A 22,977-nucleotide genomic window follows, 5' to 3' on the forward strand; every position below is an offset into this window, starting at 1 on the left:
TCTGGTAGTCTGCTCCTATCAGGCTGGTCCCTCTAGTATCTTCACCTCTGGTAGTCTGCTCCTATCAGGCTGGTCCCCCTAGTATCCTCACCTCTGGTAGTCTGCTCCTATCAGGCTGGTCCCCCTAGTATCCTCACCTCTGGTAGTCTGCTCCTATCAGGCTGGTCCCCCTAGTATCCTCACCTCTGGTAGTCTGCTCCCATCAGGCTGGTCTGCTAGTATCCTCACCTCTGGTAGTCTGCTCTTATCAGGCTGGTCCCGTTAACCACTAGTATCCTCACCTCTGGTAGTTTGCTCCTATCAGGCTGGTCCCATTAACCGCTAGTATCCTCACCTCTGGTAGTCTGCTCCCATCAGGCTGGTCCCCTAGAATCCTCACCTATGGTAGTCTGCTCCTATCAGGCTGGTCCCCCTAGTATCCTCACCTCTGGTAGTCTGCTCCCACCAGGCTGGTCCCCCTAGTATCCTCACCTCTGGTAGTCTGCTCCTATCAGGCTGGTCCCCCTAGTATCCTCACCTCTGGTAGTCTGCTCCTATCAGGCTGGTCCCCTAGTATCCTCACCTCTGGTAGTCTGCTCACATCAGGCTGGTCCCTCTAGTGTCCTCACCTCTGGTAGTCTGCTCCATCAGGCTGGTCCCCCTAGTATCTTCACCTCTGGTAGTCTGCTCCTATCAGGCTGGTCCCCCTAGTATCCTCACCTCTGGTAGTCTGCTCCCCCTAGTATCCTCACCTCTAGTAGTCTGCTCCTATCAGGCTGGTCCCCCCAGTATCCTCACCTCTGGTAGTCTGCTCCCATCAGGCTGGTCCCCTAGTATCCTCACCTCTGGTAGGCTGCTCCTATCAGGCTGGTCCCTCTAGTATCCTCACCTCTGGTAGTCTGCTCCCATCAGGCTGGTCCCCCTAGTATCCTCACCTCTGGTAGTCTGCTCCTATCAGGCTTGTCCCCCTAGTATCCTCACCTCTGGTAGTCTGCTCCTATCAGGCTGGTCCCTCTAGTATCCTCACCTCTGGTAGTCTGCTCCTATCAGGCTGGTCCCTCTAGTATCCTCACCTCTGGTAGTCTGCTCACATCAGGCTGGTCCCTCTAGTGTCCTCACCTCTGGTAGTCTGCTCCTATCAGACTGGTCCCCCTAGTATCTTCACCTCTGGTAGTCTGCTCCTATCAGGCTGGTCCCCTAGTATCCTCACCTCTGGTAGTCTGCTCCCCCTAGTATCCTCACCTCTAGTAGTCTGCTCCTATCAGGCTGGTCCCCCCAGTATCCTCACCTCTGGTAGTCTGCTCCCATCAGGCTGGTACCCCTAGTATCCTCACCTCTGGTAGTCTGCTCCTATCAGGCTGGTCCCTCTAGTATCCTCACCTCTGGTAGTCTGCTCCCATCAGGCTGGTCCCCCCCAGTATCCTCACCTCTGGTAGTCTGCTCCCATCAGGCTGGTACCCCTAGTATCCTCACCTCTGGTAGTCTGCTCCCATAAGGCTGGTCCCCCAGTATCCTCACCTCTGGTAGTCTGCTCCCATCAGGCTGGTACCCCTAGTATCCTCACCTCTGGTAGTCTGCTCCTATCAGGCTGGTCCCCCTAGTATCCTCACCTCTGGTAGTCTGCTCCCATCAGGCTGGTCCCCCTAGTATCCTCACCTCTGGTAGTCTGCTCCCATCAGGCTGGTCCCCCCAGTATCCTCACCTCTGGTAGTCTGCTCCTATCAGGCTGGTCCCCCTAGTATCCTCACCTCTGGTAGTCTGCTCCCATCAGGCTGGTCCCCCTAGTATCCTCACCTCTGGTAGGCTGCTCCTATCAGGCTGGTCCCGTTAACCCTAGTATCCTCACCTCTGTTAGTCTGCTCCTATCAGGCTGGTCCCTCTAGTATCCTCACCTCTGGTAGTCTGCTCCCATCAGGCTGGTCCCCCTAGTATCTTCACCTCTGGTAGTCTGCTCCCCCTAGTATCCTCACCTCTGGTAGTCTGCTCCCATCAGGCTGGTCCCTCTAGTATCCTCACCTCTGGTAGTCTGCTCCTATCAGGCTGGTCCCCCTAGTATCTTCACCTCTGGTAGTCTGCTCCTATCAGGCTGGTCCCTCTAGTATCCTCACCTCTGGTAGTCTGCTCCATCAGGCTGGTCCCTCTAGTATCCTCACCTCTGGTAGTCTGCTCCTATCAGGCTGGTCCCCCTAGTATCCTCACCTCTGGTAGTCTGCTCCTATCAGGCTGGTCCCTCTAGTATCCTCACCTCTGGTAGTCTGCTCCATCAGGCTGGTCCCTCTAGTATCCTCACCTCTGGTAGTCTGCTCCTATCAGGCTGGGTTAACCACTAGTATCCTCACCTCTGGTAGTCTGCTCCTATCAGGCTGGTCCCCCTAGTATCCTCACCTCTGGTAGTCTGCTCCCATCAGGCTGGTCCCCTTAGAATCCTCACCTATGGTAGTCTGCTCCTATCAGGCTGGTCCCCCTAGTATCCTCACCTCTGGTAGTCTGCTCCCATCAGGCTGGTCCCCCTAGTATCCTCACCTCTGGTAGTCTGCTCCTATCAGGCTGGTCCCCTAGTATCCTCACCTCTGGTAGTCTGCTCCTATCAGGCTGGTCCCGTTAACCGCTAGTATCCTCACCTCTGGTAGTCTGCTCCTATCAGGCTGGTCCCATTAACCGCTAGTATCCTCACCTCTGGTAGTCTGCTCCCATCAGGCTGGTCCCCCTAGTATCCTCACCTCTGGTAGTCTGCTCCTATCAGGCTGGTACCCCTAGTATCCTCACCTCTGGTAGTCTGCTCCCATCAGGCTGGTCCCCTAGTATCCTCACCTCTGGTAGTCTGCTCCTATCAGGCTGGTCCCTCTAGTATCCTCACCTCTGGTAGTCTGCTCCTATCAGGCTGGTACCCCTAGTATCCTCACCTCTGGTAGTCTGCTCCCATCAGGCTGGTCCCCCTAGTATCCTCACCTCTGGTAGTCTGCTCCTATCAGGCTGGTACCCCTAGTATCCTCACCTCTGGTAGTCTGCTCCTATCAGGCTGGTCCCCCTAGTATCCTCACCTCTGGTAGTCTGCTCCTATCAGGCTGGTCCCCCTAGTATCCTCACCTCTGGTAGTCTGCTCCTATCAGGCTGGTCCCCCCTAGTATCCTCACCTCTGGTAGTGTGCTCCTATCAGGCTGGTCCCTCTAGTATCCTCACCTCTGGTAGTCTGCTCCCATCAGGCTGGTCCCCCCAGTATCTTCACCTCTGGTAGTCTGCTCCCATCAGGCTGGTCCCCCTAGTATCCTCACCTCTGGTAGTCTGCTCCTATCAGGCTGGTCCCCCTAGTATCTTCACCTCTGGTAGTCTGCTCCTATCAGGCTGGTCCCGTTAACCCTAGTATCCTCACCTCTGGTAGTCTGCTCCTATCAGGCTGGTCCCCCTAGTATCCTCACCTCTGGTAGTCTGCTCCTATCAGGCTGGTCCCCCTAGTATCCTCACCTCTGGTAGTCTGCTCCCATCAGGCTGGTCCCGTTAACCACTAGTATCCTCACCTCTGGTAGTCTGCTCCTATCAGGCTGGTCCCCCTAGTATCCTCACCTCTGGTAGTCTGCTCCTATCAGGCTGGTCCCTCTAGTATCCTCACCTCTGGTAGTCTGCTCCCATCAGGCTGGTCCCCCACTAGTATCCTCACCTCTGGTAGTCTGCTCCCCTAGTATCCTCACCTCTGGGCTGGTCCCCCTAGTATCCTCACCTCTGGTAGTCTGCTCCTATCAGGCTGGTCCCCCTAGTATCCTCACCTCTGGTAGTCTGCTCCTATCAGGCTGGTCCCCCTAGTATCCTCACCTCTGGTAGTCTGCTCCTATCAGGCTGGTCCCTCTAGTATCCTCACCTCTGGTAGTCTGCTCCTATCAGGCTGGTCCCCCTAGTATCCTCACCTCTGGTAGTCTGCTCCCATCAGGCTGGTCCCCCTAGTATCCTCACCTCTGGTAGTCTGCTCCTATCAGGCTGGTCCCTCTAGTATCCTCACCTCTGGTAGACTGCTCCTATCAGGCTGGTCCCGTTAACCACTAGTATCCTCACCTCTGGTAGTCTGCTCCTATCAGGCTGGTCCCCCTAGTATCCTCACCTCTGGTAGTCTGCTCCTATCAGGCTGGTCCCCTAGTATCCTCACCTCTGGTAGTCTGCTCCTATCAGGCTGGTCCCCCTAGTATCCTCACCTCTGGTAGTCTGCTCCTATCAGGCTGGTCCCCCTAGTATCCTCACCTCTGGTAGTCTGCTCCTATCAGGCTGGTCCCCCTAGTATCCTCACCTCTGGTAGTCTGCTCCTATCAGGCTGGTCCCCCTAGTATCCTCACCTCTGGTAGTCTGCTCCTATCAGGCTGGTCCCCCTAGTATCCTCACCTCTGGTAGTCTGCTCCTATCAGGCTGGTCCCCCTAGTATCCTCACCTCTGGTAGTCTGCTCCTATCAGGCTGGTCCCCCCAGTATCCTCACCTCTGGTAGTCTGCTCCCATCAGGCTGGTCCCTCTAGTATCCTCACCTCTGGTAGTCTGCTCCTATCAGGCTGGTCCCTCTAGTATCCTCACCTCTGGTAGTCTGCTCCTATCAGGCTGGTCCCGTTAACCCTAGTATCCTCACCTCTGGTAGTCTGCTCCTATCAGGCTGGTCCCCCTAGTATCCTCACCTCTGGTAGTCTGCTCCTATCAGGCTGGTCCCTCTAGTATCCTCACCTCTGGTAGTCTGCTCCTATCAGGCTGGTCCCCCTAGTATCCTCACCTCTGGTAGTCTGCTCCTATCAGGCTGGTCCCCCTAGTATCCTCACCTCTGGTAGTCTGCTCCTATCAGGCTGGTCCCGTTAACCACTAGTATCCTCACCTCTGGTAGTCTGCTCCCATCAGGCTGGTCCCCCTAGTATCCTCACCTCTGGTAGTCTGCTCCTATCAGGCTGGTCCCCCTAGTATCCTCACCTCTGGTAGTCTGCTCCTATCAGGCTGGTCCCCCTAGTATCCTCACCTCTGGTAGTCTGCTCCTATCAGGCTGGTCCCCCTAGTATCCTCACCTCTGGTAGTCTGCTCCTATCAGGCTGGTCCCCCTAGTATCCTCACCTCTGGTAGTCTGCTCCCATCAGGCTGGTCCCCCTAGTATCCTCACCTCTGGTAGTCTGCTCCCATCAGGCTGGTACCCCTAGTATCCTCACCTCTGGTAGTCTGCTCCTATCAGGCTGGTCCCCCTAGTATCCTCACCTCTGGTAGTCTGCTCCCATCAGGCTGGTCCCCCTAGTATCCTCACCTCTGGTAGTCTGCTCCTATCAGGCTGGTCCCGTTAACCACTAGTATCCTCACCTCTGGTAGTCTGCTCCTATCAGGCTGGTCCCCCTAGTATCCTCACCTCTGGTAGTCTGCTCCTATCAGGCTGGTCCCTCTAGTATCCTCACCTCTGGTAGTCTGCTCCTATCAGGCTGGTCCCGTTAATCGCTAGTATCCTCACCTCTGGTAGTCTGCTCCTATCAGGCTGGTCCCCCTAGTATCCTCACCTCTGGTAGTCTGCTCCTATCAGGCTGGTCCCCCCTAGTATCCTCACCTCTGGTAGTCTGCTCCCATCAGGCTGGTCCCCCTAGTATCCTCACCTCTGGTAGTCTGCTCCTATCAGGCTGGTCCCCCTAGTATCCTCACCTCTGGTAGTCTGCTCCTATCAGGCTGGTCCCTCTAGTATCTTCACCTCTGGTAGTCTGCTCCTATCAGGCTGGTCCCCCTAGTATCCTCACCTCTGGTAGTCTGCTCCTATCAGGCTGGTCCCGTTAACCGCTAGTATCCTCACCTCTGGTAGTCTGCTCCCATCAGGCTGGTCCCCTAGTATCCTCACCTCTGGTAGTCTGCTCCCATCAGGCTGGTCCCCCTAGTATCCTCACCTCTGGTAGTCTGCTCCTATCAGGCTGGTCCCGTTAACCGCTAGTATCCTCACCTCTGGTAGTCTGCTCCTATCAGGCTGGTCCCCCTAGTATCCTCACCTCTGGTAGTCTGCTCCTATCAGGCTGGTCCCCCAGTATCCTCACCTCTGGTAGTCTGCTCCTATCAGGCTGGTCCCCCTAGTATCCTCACCTCTGGTAGTCTGCTCCTATCAGGCTGGTCCCCCTAGTATCCTCACCTCTGGTAGTCTGCTCCCATCAGGCTGGTCCCCCTAGTATCCTCACCTCTGGTAGTCTGCTCCTATCAGGCTGGTCCCCCTAGTATCCTCACCTCTGGTAGTCTGCTCCTATCAGGCTGGTCCCCCTAGTATCCTCACCTCTGGTAGTCTGCTCCTATCAGGCTGGTCCCTCTAGTATCCTCACCTCTGGTAGTCTGCTCCTATCAGGCTGGTCCCCCTAGTATCCTCACCTCTGGTAGTCTGCTCCTATCAGGCTGGTCCCCCTAGTATCCTCACCTCTGGTAGTCTGCTCCTATCAGGCTGGTCCCTCTAGTATCTTCACCTCTGGTAGTCTGCTCCTATCAGGCTGGTCCCCCTAGTATCCTCACCTCTGGTAGTCTGCTCCTATCAGGCTGGTACCCCTAGTATCCTCACCTCTGGTAGTCTGCTCCCATCAGGCTGGTACCCCTAGTATCTTCACCTCTGGTAGTCTGCTCCTATCAGGCTGGTCCCCCTAGTATCCTCACCTCTGGTAGTCTGCTCCTATCAGGCTGGTCCCCTAGTATCCTCACCTCTGGTAGTCTGCTCCTATCAGGCTGGTCCCTCCTAGTATCCTCACCTCTGGTAGTCTGCTCCTATCAGGCTGGTCCCTCTAGTATCCTCACCTCTGGTAGTCTGCTCCTGGTATCAGGCTGGTCCCCCTAGTATCCTCACCTCTGGTAGTCTGCTCCCATCAGGCTGGTCCCCCTAGTATCCTCACCTCTGGTAGTCTGCTCCTATCAGGCTGGTCCCGATAACCTAGTATCCTCACCTCTGGTAGTCTGCTCCTATCAGGCTGGTCCCCCTAGTATCCTCACCTCTGGTAGTCTGCTCCTATCAGGCTGGTCCCCCTAGTATCCTCACCTCTGGTAGTCTGCTCCCATCAGGCTGGTCCCCCTAGTATCCTCACCTCTGGTAGTCTGCTCCCATCAGGCTGGTCCCCCTAGTATCCTCACCTCTGGTAGTCTGCTCACATCAGGCTGGTCCCCTTAGTATCCTCACCTCTGGTAGTCTGCTCCTATCAGGCTGGTCCCTCTAGTATCCTCACCTCTGGTAGTCTGCTCCCATCAGGCTGGTCCCCCTAGTATCCTCACCTCTGGTAGTCTGCTCCTATCAGGCTGGTCCCCCTAGTATCCTCACCTATGGTAGTCTGCTCCTATCAGGCTGGTCCCTCGAGTATCCTCACCTCTGGTAGTCTGCTCCTATCAGGCTGGTCCCCCTAGTATCCTCACCTCTGGTAGTCTGCTCCTATCAGGCTGGTCCCTCTAGTATCTCACCACTGGTAGTCTGCTCCTATCAGGCTGGTCCCCCAGTATCCTCACCTCTGGTAGTCTGCTCCCATCAGGCTGGTCCCCCTAGTATCCCTCACCTCTGGTAGTCTGCTCCTATCAGGCTGGTCCCCCTAGTATCCTCACCTCTGGTAGTCTGCTCCTATCAGGCTGGTCCCCCCTAGTATCCTCACCTCTGGTAGTCTGCTCCTATCAGGCTGGTCCCCCTAGTATCCTCACCTCTGGTAGTCTGCTCCCATCAGGCTGGTCCCCTAGTATCCTCACCTCTGGTAGTCTGCTCCCATCCTGGTCCCCCTAGTATCCTCACCTCTGGTAGTCTGCTCCCATCAGGCTGGTCCCCCTAGTATCCTCACCTATGGTAGTCTGCTCCTATCAGGCTGGTCCCCCTAGTATCCTCACCTCTGGTAGTCTGCTCCTATCAGGCTGGTCCCCCTAGTATCCTCACCTCTGGTAGTCTGCTCCTATCAGGCTGGTCCCTCTAGTATCCTCACCTCTGGTAGTCTGCTCCCATCAGGCTGGTCCCCTTAGTATCCTCACCTCTGGTAGTCTGCTCCCATCAGGCTGGTCCTGGTCCCCCTAGTATCCTCACCTCTGGTAGTCTGCTCCTATCAGGCTGGTCCCTCTAGTATCCTCACCTCTGGTAGTCTGCTCCTATCAGGCTGGTCCCTAACCAATAGGCTGGTACCCCGTAGTATCCTCACCTCTGGTAGTCTGCTCCTATCAGGCTGGTCCCCCTAGTATCCTCACCTCTGGTAGTCTGCTCCTATCAGGCTGGTCCCCCTAGTATCTTCACCTCTGGTAGGCTCAGGCTGGTCCCCGCTAGTATCCTCAGTATCCCATCAGGCTCTAGTACTCACCTCTGGTAGTCTGCTCCTATCAGGCTGGTCCCCCTAGTATCCTCACCTCTGGTAGTCTGCTCCTATCAGGCTGGTCCCGTTAACCGCTAGTATCCTCACCTCTGGTAGTCTGCTCCCATCAGGCTGGTCCCGTTAACCGCTAGTATCCTCACCTCTGGTAGTCTGCTCCTATCAGGCTGGTCCCGTTAACCCTAGTATCCTCACCTCTGGTAGTCTGCTCCTATCAGGCTGGTCCCCCTAGTATCCTCACCTCTGGTAGTCTGCTCTATCAGGCTGGTCCCCTAGTATCCTCACCTCTGGTAGTCTGCTCCTATCAGGCTGGTCCCTCTAGTATCTTCACCTCTGGTAGTCTGCTCCTATCAGGCTGGTCCCGATAACCAATAGTATCCTCACCTCTGGTAGTCTGCTCCTATCAGGCTGGTCCCGTTAACCGCTAGTATCCTCACCTCTGGTAGTCTGCTCTATCAGGCTGGTCCCTAGTATCCTCACCTCTTAACCGCTAGTATCCTCACCTCTGGTAGTCTGCTCCTATCAGGCTGGTCACCCTAGTATCACCTCTGGTAGTCTGCTCCTATCAGGCTGGTCCTAGTATCCTCACCTCTGGTAGTCTGCTCCTATCAGGCTGGTCCCCCTAGTATCCTCACCTCTGGTAGTCTGCTCTTATCAGGCTGGTCCCTCTAGTATCCTCACCTCTGGTAGTCTGTCTATCAGGCTGGTCCCCCTAGTATCCTCACCTCTGGTAGTCTGCTCCTATCAGGCTGGTCCCTGGTAACCCTAGTATCCTCACCTCTGGTAGTCTTATCAGGCTGGTCCCCTAGTATCCTCACCTCTGGTAGTCTGCTCCTATCAGGCTGGTCCCCCTAGTATCCTCACCTCTGGTAGTCTGCTCCTATCAGGCTGGTCCCCCTAGTATCCTCACCTCTGGTAGTCTGCTCCTATCAGGCTGGTCCCCCTAGTATCCTCACCTCTGGTAGTCTGCTCCTATCAGGCTGGTCCCTCTAGTATCCTCACCTCTGGTAGTCTGCTCCTATCAGGCTGGTCCCCCTAGTATCCTCACCTCTGGTAGTCTGCTCCTATCAGGCTGGTCCCCCTAGTATCCTCACCTCTGGTAGTCTGCTCCCATCAGGCTGGTCCCCCTAGTATCCTCACCTCTGGTAGTCTGCTCCTATCAGGCTGGTCCCCCTAGTATCCTCACCTCTGGTAGTCTGCTCCTATCAGGCTGGTCCCCCTAGTATCCTCACCTCTGGTAGTCTGCTCCTATCAGGCTGGTCCCCCTAGTATCCTCACCTCTGGTAGTCTGCTCCTATCAGGCTGGTCCCCCTAGTATCCTCACCTCTGGTAGTCTGCTCCTATCAGGCTGGTCCCGTTAACCACTAGTATCCTCACCTCTGGTAGTCTGCTCTTATCAGGCTGGTCCCGTTAACCACTAGTATCCTCACCTCTGGTAGTTTGCTCCTATCAGGCTGGTCCCATTAACCGCTAGTATCCTCACCTCTGGTAGTCTGCTCCTATCAGGCTGGTCACCCTAGTATCCTCACCTCTGGTAGTCTGCTCCTATCAGGCTGGTCCCCCTAGTATCCTCACCTCTGGTAGTCTGCTCCTATCAGGCTGGTCCCCCTAGTATCCTCACCTCTGGTAGTCTGCTCCTATCAGGCTGGTCCCCCCTAGTATCCTCACCTCTGGTAGTCTGCTCCTATCAGGCTGGTCCCCCTAGTATCCTCACCTCTGGTAGTCTGCTCCTATCAGGCTGGTCCCCCTAGTATCCTCACCTCTGGTAGTCTGCTCCTATCAGGCTGGTCCCCCTAGTATCCTCACCTCTGGTAGTCTGCTCCTATCAGGCTGGTCCCCTAGTATCCTCACCTCTGGTAGTCTGCTCCTATCAGGCTGGTCCCCCTAGTATCCTCACCTCTGGTAGTCTGCTCCTATCAGGCTGGTCCCGTTAACCCTAGTATTCTCACCTCTGGTAGTCTGCTCCTATCAGGCTGGTCCGTTAACCGCTAGTATCCTCACCTCTGGTAGTCTGCTCCTATCAGGCTGGTCACCCTAGTATCCTCACCTCTGGTAGTCTGCTCCTTATCAGGCTGGTCCCTCTAGTATCCTCACCTCTGGTAGTCTGCTCCTATCAGGCTGGTCCCCCTAGTATCCTCACCTCTGGTAGTCTGCTCCCATCAGGCTGGTCCCCCTAGTATCCTCACCTCTGGTAGTCTGCTCCCATCAGGCTGGTCCCCCCTAGTATCCTCACCTCTGGTAGTCTGCTCCCATCAGGCTGGTCCCCCTAGTATCCTCACCTCTGGTAGTCTGCTCCTATCAGGCTGGTCCCTCTAGTATCCTCACCTCTGGTAGTCTGCTCCTATCAGGCTGGTCCCTAGTTAACCACTAGTATCCTCACCTCTGGTAGTCTGCTCCCATCAGGCTGGTCCCGTTAACCACTAGTATTCACCTCTGGTAGTCTGCTCTTATCAGGCTGGTCCCTAGTATTAACCTCTAGTATCCTCACCTCTGGTAGTCTGCTCCTATCAGGCTGGTCCCCCTAGTATCCTCACCTCTGGTAGTCTGCTCCTATCAGGCTGGTCCCCCTAGTATCCTCACCTCTGGTAGTCTGCTCCTATCAGGCTGGTCCCTCTAGTATCCTCAACTCTGGTAGTCTGCTCTTATCAGGCTGGTCCCTCTAGTATCCTCACCTCTGGTAGTCTGCTCCTATCAGGCTGGTCCCGTTAACCCTAGTATCCTCACCTCTGGTAGTCTGCTCCTATCAGGCTGGTCCCGTTAACCACTAGTATCCTCACCTCTGGTAGTCTGCTCCTATCAGGCTGGTCCCCCTAGTATTAACCACTAGTATCCTCACCTCTGGTAGTCTGCTCCTATCAGGCTGGTCCCGTTAACCGCTAGTATCCTCACCTCTGGTAGTCTGCTCCTATCAGGCTGGTCCGTTAACCACTAGTATCCTCACCTCTGGTAGTCTGCTCCTATCAGGCTGGTCCCCTAGTATCCTCACCTCTGGTAGTCTGCTCCTATCAGGCTGGTCCCCCTAGTATCCTCACCTCTGGTAGTCTGCTCCTATCAGGCTGGTCCCCCTAGTATCCTCACCTCTGGTAGTCTGCTCCTATCAGGCTGGTCCCCCTAGTATCCTCACCTCTAGTAGTCTGCTCCTATCAGGCTGGTCCCCCTAGTATCCTCACCTCTGGTAGTCTGCTCCTATCAGGCTGGTCCCCCCAGTATCCTCACCTCTGGTAGTCTGCTCCTATCAGGCTGGTCCCTCTAGTATCCTCACCTCTGGTAGTCTGCTCCTATCAGGCTGGTCCCTCTAGTATCCTCACCTCTGGTAGTCTGCTCCTATCAGGCTGGTCCCCCTAGTATCCTCACCTCTGGTAGTCTGCTCCTATCAGGCTGGTCCCCCTAGTATCCTCACCTCTGGTAGTCTGCTCCCATCAGGCTGGTCCCCCTAGTATCCTCACCTCTGGTAGTCTGCTCCTATCAGGCTGGTCCCCCTAGTATCCTCACCTCTGGTAGTCTGCTCCTATCAGGCTGGTCCCCCTAGTATCCTCACCTCTGGTAGTCTGCTCCTATCAGGCTGGTCCCCCTAGTATCCTCACCTCTGGTAGTCTGCTCCTATCAGGCTGGTCCCCCTAGTATCCTCACCTCTGGTAGTCTGCTCTATCAGGCTGGTCCCCCTAGTATCCTCACCTCTGGTAGTCTGCTCCTATCAGGCTGGTCCCTCTAGTATCCTCACCTCTGGTAGTCTGCTCCTATCAGGCTGGTCACCCTAGTATCCTCACCTCTGGTAGTCTGCTCCTATCAGGCTGGTCCCTCTAGTATCCTCACCTCTGGTAGTCTGCTCCCATCAGGCTGGTCCCCCTAGTATCCTCACCTCTGGTAGTCTGCTCCTATCAGGCTGGTCCCCCTAGTATCCTCACCTCTGGTAGTCTGCTCCTATCAGGCTGGTCCCCCTAGTATCCTCACCTCTGGTAGTCTGCTCTTATCAGGCTGGTCCCCCTAGTATCCTCACCTCTGGTAGTCTGCTCCTATCAGGCTGGTCCCTCTAGTATCCTCACCTCTGGTAGTCTGCTCCTATCAGGCTGGTCCCCCTAGTATCCTCACCTCTGGTAGTCTGCTCCTATCAGGCTGGTCCCCCTAGTATCTTCACCTCTGGTAGTCTGCTCCTATCAGGCTGGTCCCTCTAGTATCTTCACCTCTGGTAGTCTGCTCTATCAGGCTGGTCCCCCTAGTATCCCTCACTTCTGGTAGTCTGCTCCTATCAGGCTGGTCCCGATAACCAATAGTATCCTCACCTCTGGTAGTCTGCTCCTATCAGGCTGGTCCCCCTAGTATCCTCACCTCTGGTAGTCTGCTCCTATCAGGCTGGTCCCCCTAGTATCCTCACCTCTGGTAGTCTGCTCCCACCAGGCTGGTCCCCTAGTATCCTCACCTCTGGTAGTCTGCTCCCACCATGCTGGTCCCCCTAGTATCCTCACCTCTGGTAGTCTGCTCACATCAGGCTGGTCCCTCTAGTATCCTCACCTATGGTAGTCTGCTCCTATCAGGCTGGTCCCCCTAGTATCCTCACCTCTGGTAGTCTGCTCCTATCAGGCTGGTCCCCCTAGTATCCTCACCTCTGGTAGTCTGCTCCTATCAGGCTGGTCCCTCTAGTATCCTCACCTCTGGTAGTCTGCTCACATCAGGCTGGTCCCCTAGTATCCTCACCTCTGGTAGTCTGCTCCTATCAGGCTGGTCCCCCTAGTATCCTCACCTCTGGTAGTCTGCTCCTATCAGGCTGGTCCCCCTAGTATCTTCACCTCTGGTAGTCTGCTCCTATCAGGCTGGTCCCCTAGTATCCTCACCTCTGGTAGTCTGCTCCTATCAGGCTGGTCCCCCTAGTATCCTCACCTCTGGTAGTCTGCTCCTATCAGGCTGGTCCCTCTAGTATCCTCACCTATCAGGCTGGTAGTCTGCTCCCATCAGGCTGGTCCCCCTAGTATCCTCACCTCTGGTAGTCTGCTCCCATCAGGCTGGTCCCCCTAGTATCCTCACCTCTGGTAGTCTGCTCCTATCAGGCTGGTCCCTCTAGTATCCTCACCTCTGGTAGTCTGCTCCTATCAGGCTGGTCCCCCTAGTATCCTCACCTCTGGTAGTCTGCTCCTATCAGGCTGGTCCCCCTAGTATCCTCACCTCTGGTAGTCTGCTCCTATCAGGCTGGTCCCATTAACCGCTAGTATCCTCACCTCTGGTAGTCTGCTCCCATCAGGCTGGTCCCCCTAGTATCCTCACCTCTGGTAGTCTGCTCCCATCAGGCTGGTCCCCCTAGTATCCTCACCTCTGGTAGTCTGCTCCCATCAGGCTGGTCCCCCTAGTATCCTCACCTCTGGTAGTCTGCTCCTATCAGGCTGGTCCCCCTAGTATCCTCACCTCTGGTAGTCTGCTCCTATCAGGCTGGTCCCTCTAGTATCCTCACCTCTGGTAGTCTGCTCCCTATCAGGCTGGTCCCCCTAGTATCCTCACCTCTGGTAGTCTGCTCCTATCAGGCTGGTCCCCCTAGTATCCTCACCTCTGGTAGTCTGCTCCTATCAGGCTGGTCCCCTAGTATCCTCACCTCTGGTAGTCTGCTCCCATCAGGCTGGTCCCCCTAGTATCCTCACCTCTGGTAGTCTGCTCCTATCAGGCTGGTCCCCCTAGTATCCTCACCTCTGGTAGTCTGCTCTATCAGGCTGGTCCCCCTAGTATCCTCACCTCTGGTAGTCTGCTCCTATCAGGCTGGTCCCTCTAGTATCCTCACCTCTGGTAGTCTGCTCCTATCAGGCTGGTCCCTCTAGTATCCTCACCTCTGGTAGTCTGCTCCTATCAGGCTGGTCCCTCTAGTATCCTCACCTCTGGTAGTCTGCTCCTATCAGGCTGGTCCCGATCTAGTATCCTCACCTCTGGTAGTCTGCTCCTATCAGGCTGGTCCCCCCTAGTATCCTCACCTCTGGTAGTCTGCTCCCATCAGGCTGGTCCCCCTAGTATCCTCACCTCTGGTAGTCTGCTCCTATCAGGCTGGTCCCCCTAGTATCCTCACCTCTGGTAGTCTGCTCACATCAGGCTGGTCCCCCTAGTATCGTCACCTCTGGTAGTCTGCTCCTATCAGGCTGGTCCCCCTAGTATCCTCACCTCTGGTAGTCTGCTCCTATCAGGCTGGTCCCCCTCTGGTAGTATCCTCACCTCTGGTAGTCTGCTCCTATCAGGCTGGTCCCCCTAGTATCCTCACCTCTGGTAGTCTGCTCCTATCAGGCTGGTCCCCCTAGTATCCTCACCTCTGGTAGTCTGCTCCTATCAGGCTGGTCACCCTAGTATCCTCACCTCTGATAGTCTGCTCACATCAGGCTGGTCCCCCTAGTATCCCTCACCTCTGGTAGTCTGCTCACATCAGGCTGGTCCCCTAGTATCCCTCACCTCTGGTAGTCTGCTCCTATCAGGCTAGTCCCTCTAGTATCCTCACCTCTGGTAGTCTGCTCCTATCAGGCTGGTCCCCCTAGTATCCTCACCTCTGGTAGTCTGCTCCTATCAGGCTGGTCCCCCTAGTATCCTCACCTCTGGTAGTCTGCTCCTATCAGGCTGGTCCCCCTAGTATCCTCACCTCTGGTAGTCTGCTCCTATCAGGCTGGTCCCCCTAGTATCCTCACCTCTGGTAGTCTGCTCCTATCAGGCTGGTCCCCCTAGTATCCTCACCTCTGGTAGTCTGCTCTTATCAGGCTGGTCCCCTAGTATCCTCACCTCTGGTAGTCTGCTCCTATCAGGCTGGTCCCCCCAGTATCCTCACCTCTGGTAGGCTGCTCCTATCAGGCTGGTCCCTCTAGTATCCTCACCTCTGGTAGTCTGCTCCTATCAGGCTGGTCCCCCTAGTATCCTCACCTCTGGTAGTCTGCTCCTATCAGGCTGGTCCCTCTAGTATCCTCACCTCTGGTAGTCTGCTCCTATCAGGCTGGTCCCTCTAGTATCCTCACCTCTGGTAGTCTGCTCCCTATCAGGCTGGTCCCCCTAGTATCCTCACCTCTGGTAGTCTGCTCCTATCAGGCTGGGTAACCGCTAGTATTCTCACCTCTGGTAGTCTGCTCCCATCAGGCTGGTCCCCCTAGTATCCTCACCTCTGGTAGTCTGCTCCTATCAGGCTGGTCCCATTAACCGCTAGTATCCTCACCTCTGGTAGTCTGCTCCCATCAGGCTGGTCCCCCTAGTATCCTCACCTCTGGTAGTCTGCTCCCATCAGGCTGGTCCCATTAACCACTAGTATCCTCACCTCTGGTAGTCTGCTCCTATCAGGCTGGTACCCCTAGTATCCTCACCTCTGGTAGTCTGTCCCCCTAGTATCCTCATCAGTCTGCTGGTACCCCTAGTATCCTCACCTCTGGTAGTCTGCTCCCATCAGGCTGGTCCCTCTAGTATCCTCACCTCTGGTAGTCTGCTCCTATCAGGCTGGTCCCCTAGTATCCTCACCTCTGGTAGTCTGCTCCTATCAGGCTGGTCCCCCTAGTATCCTCACCTCTGGTAGTCTGCTCCTATCAGGCTGGTCCCCCCTAGTATCCTCACCTCTGGTAGTCTGCTCCCATCAGGCTGGTCTCCCTAGTATCCTCACCTCTGGTAGTCTGCTCCCCTATCACCTCTGGTAGCTGGTCTAACCCCTAGTATCCTCACCTCTGGTAGTCTGCTCCCATCAGGCTGGTCCCTCTAGTATCCTCACCTCTGGTAGTCTGCTCCTATCAGGCTGGTCCCGTTAACCGCTAGTATCCTCACCTCTGGTAGTCTGCTCCTATCAAGCTGGTCCCCCGCTAGTATCCTCACCTCTGGTAGTCTGCTCCCATCAGGCTGGGCTGGTCCCATCAGGCTGGTTAACCACTAGTATCCTCACCTCTGGTAGTCTGCTCCCATCAGGCTGGTCCCGTTAACCGCTAGTATCCTCACCTCTGGTAGTCTGCTCCTATCAGGCTGGTCCCCCTAGTATCCTCACCTCTGGTAGTCTGCTCCTATCAGGCTGGTCCCCCTAGTATCCTCACCTCTGGTAGTCTGCTCCTATCAGGCTGGTCCCTCTAGTATCCTCACCTCTGGTAGTCTGCTCCCATCAGGCTGGTCCCCCTAGTATCCTCACCTCTGGTAGTCTGCTCCCATCAGGCTGGTCCCTCTAGTATCCTCACCTCTGGTAGTCTGCTCCTATCAGGCTGGTCCCCCTAGTATCCTCACCTCTGGTAGTCTGCTCCTATCAGGCTGGTCCCCCTAGTATCCTCACCTCTGGTAGTCTGCTCCCATCAGGCTGGTCCCTCTAGTATCCTCACCTCTGGTAGTCTGCTCCCATCAGGCTGGTCCCGCTAGTATCCTCACCTCTGGTAGTCTGCTCCTATCAAGCTGGTCCCGTTAACCGCTAGTATCCTCACCTCTGGTAGTCTGCTCCTATCAAGCTGGTCCCGTTAACCGCTAGTATCCGGTCTCCAATCCTCAGCCTCCCGTCAGACTCCGCCGGACCGTCTGGTATCAGAGTTCTGATATAGATCCCTGGAGCATTCAGAGGCGTGTGCTGGAGGAGGAGGGAGGAGGGAAGTTTAGATATAGATCCCTGGAGCATTCAGAGGCATGTGCTGGAGGAGGAGGGAGGAGGGAAGTTTAGATATAGATCCCTGGAGCATTCAGAGGCGTGTGCTGGAGGAGGAGGGAGGAGGGAAGTTTAGATATAGATCCCTGGAGCATTCAGAGGCATGTGCTGGAGGAGGAGGGAGGAGGGAAGTTTAGATATAGATCCCTGGAGCATTTAGAGGCATGTGCTGGAGGAGGAGGGAGGAGGGAAGTTTAGATATAGATCCCTGGAGCATTTAGAGGCATGTGCTGGAGGAGGAGGGAGGAGGGAAGTTTAGATATAGATCCCTGGAGCATTCAGAGGCGTGTGCTGGAGGAGGAGGGAGGAGGGAAGTTTAGATATAGATCCCTGGAGCATTCAGAGGCGTGTGCTGGAGGAGGAGGGAGGAGGGAAGTTTAGATATAGATCCCTGGAGCATTCAGAGGCGTGTGCTGGAGGAGGAGGGAGGAGGGAAGTTTAGATATAGATCCCTGGAGCATTCAGAGGCGTGTGCTGGAGGAGGAGGGAGGAGGGAAGTTTAGATATAGATCCCTGGAGCATTCAGAGGCGTGTGCTGGAGGAGGAGGTGAGGAGGGAAGTTTAGATATAGATCCTTGGAGCATTTAGAGGCGTGTGCTGGAGGAGGAGGGAAGTTTAGATATAGATGCCTGGAGCATTCAGAGGCGTGTGCTGGAGCAGGGAGGAGGGAAGTTTAGCCGTTTAAATGTTACCACCTGCTATGTTTAGCCAAACACTATCACCAGGTGTACATTTGGTCTTTGAATAAGTGTGTGTGTGTGTGTGTGTGTGTGTGTGTGTGTGTGTGTGTGTGTGTGTGTGTGTGTGTGTGTGTGTGTGTGTGTGTGTGTGTGTGTGTGTGTGTGTGTGTGTGTGTGTGTGTGTAAATGAGTGTATAAGGCCGGGATTCAATGGGATGGTGGATTTAGACATACGCAGCATTTAAAGGTAATTTCCCATTGTGTCGAACATACGCAGCATTTAAAGGTAATTTCCCATTGTGTCGACATACGCAGCATCTAAAGGTAATTTCCCATTGTGTCGTCATACGCAGCATTTAAAGGTAATGTCCCATTGTGTCGTCATACGCAGCATCTAAAGGTAATGTCCCATTGTGTCGAACATACGCAGCATTTAAAGGTAATTTCCCATTGTGTCGACATACGCAGCATTTAAAGGTAATGTCCCATTGTGTCGAACATACGCAGCATTTAAAGGTAATGTCCCATTGTGTCGTCATACGCAGCATCTAAAGGTAATGTCCCATTGTGTCGAACATACGCAGCATTTAAAGGTAATTTCCCATTGTGTCGACATACGCAGCATTTAAAGGTAATTTCCAAATGTGTCGAACATACGCAGCATTTAAAGGTAATTTCCCATTGTGTCGACATACGCAGCATTTAAAGGGTAATTTCCCATTGTGTCGAACATGCGCAGCATTTAAAGGTAATTTCCCATTGTGTCGAACATACGCAGCATTTAACGGTAATTTCCCATTGTGTCGTCATACGCAGCATTTAAAGGTAATGTCCCATTGTGTCGAACATACGCAGCATTTAAAGGTAATTTCCCATTGTGTCGACATACGCAGCATTTAAAGGTAATTTCCCATTGTGTCGACATACGCAGCATTTAAAGGTAATTTCCCATTGTGTCGAACATACGCAGCATTTAACGGTAATTTCCCATTGTGTCGAACATACGCAGCATTTAAAGGTAATTTCCCATTGTGTCGAACATACGCAGCATTTAAAGGTAATGTCCCATTGTGTCGAACATACGCAGCATTTAAAGGTAATTTCCCATTGTGCTGTCATGGGCAGAATTTAAAGGTAATTTCCCATTGTGTCGACATACGCAGCATTTACTTTGAATATGGTCTCTGCGAACTCCGAACATTACCTTTAAAAAGTGCATTGCAGACTTTTACATTTGATATATTATTGATTTAACCTTTATTTACAGACAACGTGAGATCGGATTGAATCCTGGCCTCAATGTATCTATACCTCCATGTGTATCACTTTAAGAAACGTTCTGCACGATCTGTAATGGTAAGAAACGTTGTGAGTGGTCTCTAATGTTAAGAAACGTCGTGAGTGATCTCAAATGTTAAGAAACGTTGTGAATGGTCTCGAATGTTAAGAAACGTTGTGAGTGATCTCTAATGTTAAGAAACGTTGTGAGTGACCTCTAATGTTAAGAAACGTTGTGAGTGGTCTCTAATGTTAAGAAACGTTGTGAGTGATCTCTAATGTTAAGAAACGTTGTGAGTGGTCTCTAATGTTAAGAAACGTTGTGTGTGATCTCTAATGTTAAGAAACATTGTGAGTGATCTCTAATGTTAAGAAAACGGTGTGAGTGATCTCTAATGTTAAGAAACGTTGTGAGTGATCTCTAATGTTAAGAAACGTTGTGAGTGGTCTCTAATGTTAAGATACGTTGTGAGTGGTCTCTAATGTTAAGAAACGTTGTGAGTGATCTCTAATGTTAACGTTGTGAGTGATCTCTAATGTTAAGAAACGTTGTGAGTGATCTCTAATGTTAAGAAACGTTGTGAGTGGTCTCTAATGTTAAGAAACGTTGTGAGTGATCTATAATGTCATTACCTGGTACTTCCTGTATATAGCCATGTTATTACCTGGTACTCCCTGTATATAGCCATGTTATTACCTGGTACTCCCTGTATATAGCCATGTTATTACCTGGTACTCCCTGTATATAGCCATGTTATTACCTGGTACTTCCTGTATATATCCATGTTATTACCTGGTACCCCATGTTATTATATTACCTGTATATAGCCATGTTATTACCTGGTACTCCCTGTATATAGCCATGTTATTACCTGGTACTCCTGTATATAGCCATGTTATTACCTGTATATAGCCATGTTATTACCTGGTACTCCCTGTATATAGCCATGTTATTACCTGGCACTCCCTGTATATAGCAGTTATTACCTGGTACTCCCTGTATATATCCATGTTATTACCTGGTACTCCCTGTATATAGCCATGTCATTATATAGCAGTTATTACCTGGTACTGTATATAGCAGTTATTACCTGGTACTTCCTGTATATAGCCATGTTATTACCTGGTACTCCCTGTATATAGCTATGTTATTACCTGGTACTCCCTGTATATAGCCATGTCATTACTTGGTACTTCCTGTATATAGCAGTTATTACCTGGTACTTCCTGTATATAGCCATGTTATTACCTGGTACTCCCTGTATATAGCTATGTTATTACCTCCATGTATATAGCCATTATAGTACCTGGTACTCCCTGTATATAGCCATGTTATTACCTGGTACTCCCTGTATATAGCCATGTTATTACCTGGTACTTCCTGTATATAGCCATGTTATTACCTGGTACTCCCTGTATATAGCCATGTTATTACCTGGTACTCCCTGTATATAGCCATGTTATTACCTGGTACTCCCTGTATATAGCCATGTTATTACCTGGTACTCCCTGTATATAGCCATGTTATTACCTGGTACTCCCTGTATATAGCCATGTTATTACCTGGTACTTCCTGTATATAGCCATGTTATTACCTGGTACTTCCTGTATATAACAGTTTTTTTTACTCGTTATTGTTGTTCGTTATTCACTGTGTATCTATTCCGTGTCACTATTTATATTTTATATATTTTATATATTTTATATTTAACTCTGCATTGCTGTAAAATAACCCGTCAGTAAACATTTCACTGTTCGTCTACACCTGTTGTTTATAAAGCAGGTGTTAGTCTACACCTGTTGTTTATAAAGCAGGTGTTAGTCTACACCTGTTGTTTATAAAGCAGGTGTTAGTCTACACCTGTTGTTTATAAAGCAGGTGTTAGTCTACACCTGTTGTTTATAAAGCAGGTGTTAGTCTACCCCTGTTGTTTATAAAGCAGGTGTTAGTCTACACCTGTTGTTTATAAAGCAGGTGTTAGTCTACACCTGTTGTTTATAAAGCAGGTGTTAGTCTACACCTGTTGTTTATAAAGCAGGTGTTAGTCTACACCTGTTGTTTATAAAGCAGGTGTTAGTCTACACCTGTTGTTTATAAAGCAGGTGTTAGTCTACACCTGTTGTCTACATGTGTAAAAATCCCATTTGCGTTGCTTTTACTCACCAGTCCATCTATGAGTCCCATGCCCAGTCCGTAGGGTCCCTTGTTCAGCTCCACTACAAACACCAGACAACACTCATCATCAGGGAGCAGGGCCTCGGAAGGCACAGGGAACGGGAACTCACATAAACTACCTGTGGAGAGGACACACACTACAGCTAGACACACACTACAGCTAGACACACACTACAGCTAGACACACACTACAGCTAGACACACAGACTACAGCTAGACACACACACTACAGCTATATACACACACTACAGCTATATACACACACTACAGCTAGACACACACTACAGCTAAACACACACACTACAGCTATATACACACACTACAGCTAGACACACACACTACAGCTATATACAGGGGGAGACATGTAGCACTGAACACTGGTCACCAGGGGGAGACATGCAGTACTGAACACTGGTCACCAGGGGGAGACATGTAGTACTAAACACTGGTCACCAGGGGGAGACATGCAGTACTGAACACTGGTCACCAGGGGGAGACATGCAGTACTGAACACTGGTCACGATGGGGAGACATGCAGAGTTTATCAGGGAACAACAGCAGTTCTCTCAGTTACGTTGCCAGTCAGATCTCATGTTACGGTGTATTTCATATAGATTACGTCAACAGGTATTATATTTCCTTATATGTTGCCTGTACAGGAGGTTATATCCTCAAGTCCATTGCTCATGTTATTGTTTTATTTATAAATGTATATATTACATTCTGTAAAAAACTAGAAATCACTGTAAATATGTCAGTCAGGTCCATAAATATCGGCACCCCTGATTAGTATAATAGAAACATAGGGGAAATATTATCGGCACCCCTGATTAGTATAATAGAAACATAGGGGAAATATTATCGGCACCCCTGATTAGTATAATAGAAAGATAGGGGAAATATTATCGGCACCCCTGATTAGTATAATAGAAACATAGGGGAAATATTATCGGCACCCCTGATTAGTATAATAGAAACATAGGGGAAATATTATCGGCACCCCTGATTAGTATAATAGAAACATAGGGGAAATATTATCGGCACCCCTGATGAGGATTAGTATAATACAAACACTGAAGCTATATTGCTCCATATAATGGGACCATTAGATTGTTTTATAATTACAGAAAGACTCTGGCACCCTCTGCTTGCCAGGATAATGACACAGTCTTTTTCTAAAGTGTTTTATGAGATTGGAGAACACTGGGATCTTAGACCGTTCTTCCATACAGAATCCTACCAGATGTTGTATGAGTTCTAGAACACACAGGGAGGAATCTTAGACCATTCCTCCATACAGAATCCTACCAGATGTTGTATGAGTTCTAGAACACACAGGGAGGAATCTTAGACCGTTCCTCCATACAGAATCCTACCAGATGTTGTATGAGTTCTAGAACACACTGGGAGGAATGTTAGACCATTCCTCCATACAGAATCCTACCAGATGTTGTATGAGTTCTAGAACACACAGGGAGGAATCTTAGACCGTTCCTCCATACAGAATCCTACCAGATGTTGTATGAGTTCTAGAACACACTGGGAGGAATGTTAGACCATTCCTCCATACAGAATCCTACCAGATGTTGTATGAGTTCTAGAACACACTGGGAGGAATCTTAGACCATTCCTCCATACAGAATCCTACCAGACGTTGTATGAGTTCTAGAACACACTGGGAGGAATCTTAGACCGTTCCTCCATACAGACTCCACTCAGATCCTTGATATCTGTCGGTCTGCACTTATCGACTATCCTCTTCAATTCCAACCAGGGGTTCTCAACGGGGTTCAAGTCAGGAGACTTTGTGGTCCTTCGTAGTTAAGTTGGTAATTCATGGTGCTTGTAACCCCCGGGGTAGTGGGTTCGATACCCAGGACCACCCATAAGTCAAATGTATGCACGCATAACTATGCCGCTTTGGATAAATGGCATATTAAAACAAGACGTAAAATGTAAAATGTTCCCATGTTTCATCACTT

At 51.9% G+C, this 22,977-nt stretch overlaps 1 pseudogene; it reads right to left on the reverse strand.

Annotated features, from left to right (window-relative positions):
• The window catches only part of LOC135532184 (ras-associating and dilute domain-containing protein-like), a 94,273-nt pseudogene that overhangs the window by 14,358 nt on the left and 56,938 nt on the right, over positions 1 to 22,977 (reverse strand).

This window comes from Oncorhynchus masou, unplaced genomic scaffold (genome assembly GCF_036934945.1).
Source record: "Oncorhynchus masou masou isolate Uvic2021 unplaced genomic scaffold, UVic_Omas_1.1 unplaced_scaffold_1760, whole genome shotgun sequence".
Classification (NCBI taxonomy): Eukaryota; Metazoa; Chordata; class Actinopteri; order Salmoniformes; family Salmonidae; genus Oncorhynchus; species Oncorhynchus masou.